Raw genomic sequence first — 3,836 nt, forward strand, 5'->3', positions numbered from 1 at the left:
ATGCTGCTAATGAACCTTTGTGAAAAAGTCCATATATATAAATATCTACATGTATATGTACATACACACACACACATATTTTCTTTCCTAAGTATGTGTACACACACATACACACACACATGAACACACAGGAAAGAATTCTAAGAATTCCATACCTCTTAAGGAGAAAAATTAGAATCAAAACTGATTTTCTCCTGATGAGAGAAATCTAAACCATACCTCTAAAGGAGCTGAGTGTCAGTTCTCATCTCCACAGCCGTGCCCCAGACAAAAACATATGTGCTTCTACTGTGGACATGTAGAGAGTACTGTGGAAACACTCTCTGCAAATGAAGACAGTTGCCCCACTCAGGTTTCCCATAGCTTTTCTTCTTGTTTCTCTTTCCCCTGCTGAATTGTTTGTATTTGTTTTTCCAGCTGACTTACTTTGGTTTAATGAAGACATGGCCAGGCCTCCTTCTCAGCATACGCCTGCACTGTCCTCCCTTCCAACCCTGAACTCCGTCTACAGCGACCCCTGTGCCCAGTTGGTACCTACTGAACACCAGCTAATAACATGCCACACATCTAAGAAGGGCAGAAAGGAAAAGTGAAAAAAACAGCTAATTTTATTTTTAATGAAATACTTGGTTTCAGTGGTGGAGCCTATGTAAATTTCTGTTAAATATTCCCTCCCCAACTATAGAAAACTCGCTCCTGGAAAATACTCTCTTGGTAGACATGGTTTCTTTCACAATTTTCCCTTCCTTGATCAACAACTGTGAAATAGGGAATAATTGAATAATGTGTGAAGCAAACAAGGGACCACGCTGTGGTCCTCCTCTTGCTTTAACCCCCAGCAACCAGAAAGGCAAGTCCACAGAACCAGTTGGAGGGGTGAAGCCCTGCAGACATCTTTAGAGCCCACTGCCTGAAAACGTTGCCTTCAGAAGGCAAACTATTTGAATGTTGGATAAAAGCATGCTTGCTGTCTTATCCCTATAGTGAGGCCAAACTCTTATGAGCTAAATTTGACTAGAAAACACATTTGTAAACATTTTCTTTGTTCTTCAAGGACAATGAACCCGCTTTAACTGCAATTAAGGGGTTGGGGGGGGCGGCACGGTGGAGACCAGTGGGACTAGTTGGCATCTATCGCCACCTTGTGGCAGGACATCCAAATCCCGAGCCTTTCAAAGGCCCTCAGATTGAATAGGGTGGTCTTTCTGAAGAGGAGCATGGGTTAAAAATCACGGGAGAAGTTATTTTCTTGGGGAACACAGGCTGGTAGAAATAACTAGCACCTGAATGTAGCTCTTAAGTAAACAGAGCGCTTGTTTAACCCTGGCATCAGCCCTGTGCTGCAGGTAGCAGGATCTCAGCCCTAGAGATGTGAAGACTGGAGCTCCGAGAAGAAGAATGTTAGCATGGGGCAAGTCCTGGAGTTGAACCCGGATGATCATGTTCCAAATAGCACAACATAATTAGTATTATTGTATGTAGTATACACCAAAAGAAATACATAGTACCATATAGTATCATTGTGCTATACTTTGTGGTATAATATATATTCTATACCATATTTTGGTATATACCATACCACGGAGCACTGCAGTACTTATGCTATTTTCTATAGTACTGTAAACTCTCCATCTTGCTGGGCTGTGCTTTCCTGGATCCCCTGGGCACCCAACGTGCAGAAGACCTGCTCCTCTGTCTTAAGGTACACTGAGGCAGTAGGACTGAAGTCGTTTATTTCATACCCCAATCTACTGGCCCAAACCATGATGGACTATGTCACCTCATTCACTGAACTTCAAGTATATTTTACAACCAATATATTTTAAAGTGAGGTCATTGAGGGGTTACCTGGTTCCATGCCAGAGATGCGCATGTCATTAGGCCAGCTTTAAATATTCGGAGTGAAAACTTGGCAGCCCTTCCTTGATGGGGCAGGAATTGGGGGCTGTCATTGCTCCTGAGGATGGAGACAACTCCAAGCTGTGTCTGGAGGAAACTGTGGGCCTTGTTCACAGGCATCCCCTCAGCCAACCACTGGCAAAGGTAGAGGGGCCGGCCTTTTCTCACGGAAGGGTCCTCGTCAGCCTGTCCAGCTCGCTTTAGAGTCACTCCTGTCTCCAGGACACATGGTCAGCTTGGGTCAGCGACTTCTGGCAGGTACATGTCTCAGGACAGTTATCCCTGTCTTATAAGTAAGGAATCTCAGGTTCAAACAGAGTAAGGGGTGAGGCCACAAATGACTTTTTTTATTTTTACGACTATACCTGTGGCATATGGAAGCTCCCAGGCTAGTGGTCGAATCAGAGCTGCAGCTGCAGGCCTGAACCACAGCCACAGCAACACCAGATCTGAGTTACATCTGTGACCTATGCCACAGCTTGCAGCAGTGCCAGATCCTTAACCCACCGAGGCCAAGACTCAAACCCGCATCCTCACAGATACTATGTTGGGTTCTTAACCCACTGAACCACAACAGAAACTCTTTTTTTAAGGCACAATTGACTTCTGATGACAAACATCCATATTTATACTACTCTGCCACACACTGCCCCCTACTTTCTACTTTAGTCCCTTTTGGGGGATGGGAGGCATGCCCACAGCATGTGGAAGTTCCGGGAATGGGTGAAAGGACTTCTGAGAAGAGGCATTAAAGGAGTGTTCTGGCTGAAGCTGAGGGTAGGACTCACCTACTGGAGGGGGCTTAGAGGAAAGAGTCCTGGACTGGAGATGAGGAGCCTGGTCAAGGCTCTTCCCTAACAAACTGCTCTGGGGCTGGGCTTGCCCCTCCCTCAAGGAGGCCTGTGAGCCCCACCCCCCAGGGCCACCTTCTTTACAGGTTGTTGCAAAGGACAATACTGTACTAGTCCTCATTATTTGCTCTCACCTAGGATAGCCATCTTCCAGCCTTCAAAAGAAGGGGAAACAATACAGAAAACAACAGAGCAGCAAGAAACAGGGGCCCCTCCCAAGCAGTCAGGGAGAGATGGCAGAGTGAGGCCTCCAGTGAACATGCTGAGCCCCACTGCTTGTCCCTCTTCTCTCCGGGAGCTAGGGTGGTCTACTCCAATTGTACAGAACAGCTATGACTCTTATCGAGCCCCCTCCCCACTGAGACTGCTCCCCTTCAGATGGGGTGGGGATCAAAGGGCTCTAGCTGGCCATGTACACAGTCTGGGCAACACACTCAAGACATATAGTCTCATAAACAGCTTCTGCAAAAAGGGAAACGTAAAGGCTTACAGGATCAACTTTTGTTAGCTGGCCAAAAGAACTCTGATTTTATTTTGGAGTCATTACGTGCAAACGCTTGGGAAGCGGGTCAGCAGACCAATCTAAGGATTTTCCCATATGCCCACCTGGATACCAGCCATGGCTGTCTTTCTGGCTGCCACCCCCTCATTTCCCAGTGGGGAGCTGAGACAGGTGATGGCCTCCTGCTCCCTTCCTCGGGGCAGTGTGGCCGGGACTGGCCCAATTATAGAAGGTCTCAAGAATGAGGCAGGAAGCCATGAGGTATCCTTGAGATGTAGCAAAAGCGGCGTTCGTGGACACTGGTCCTGAGAAGGCACATAAATGAACTGAGGCACAGGAAAATGGGCAAATATCAGAGACTAGAAAAAGAAGAAAAGAGAACAAGCCTTCAGACTAAAAATACATAGAGATGTGTTATTTTTGTCTGTGTGGCCTCATTTTTCCACAGGATTGTCTGACATGCTGCCTGGAGGCACATACACCAACTTGCAGGAGTAAAGAAGCTTTCTAAGTGCCGCAGGGCCCTTGCGCTTTCCTTCGTGGAACCTTAAACAACATGGCTAAATCATGCTGTATCATAAAAC

This window comes from Sus scrofa, chromosome 13 (assembly GCF_054392235.1).
Source record: "Sus scrofa isolate SSC_HxYL_T2T_F1_AM1 chromosome 13, Sscrofa_HxYL_maternal_Yorkshire_Landrace_v2.0, whole genome shotgun sequence".
Taxonomy (NCBI): Eukaryota; Metazoa; Chordata; class Mammalia; order Artiodactyla; family Suidae; genus Sus; species Sus scrofa.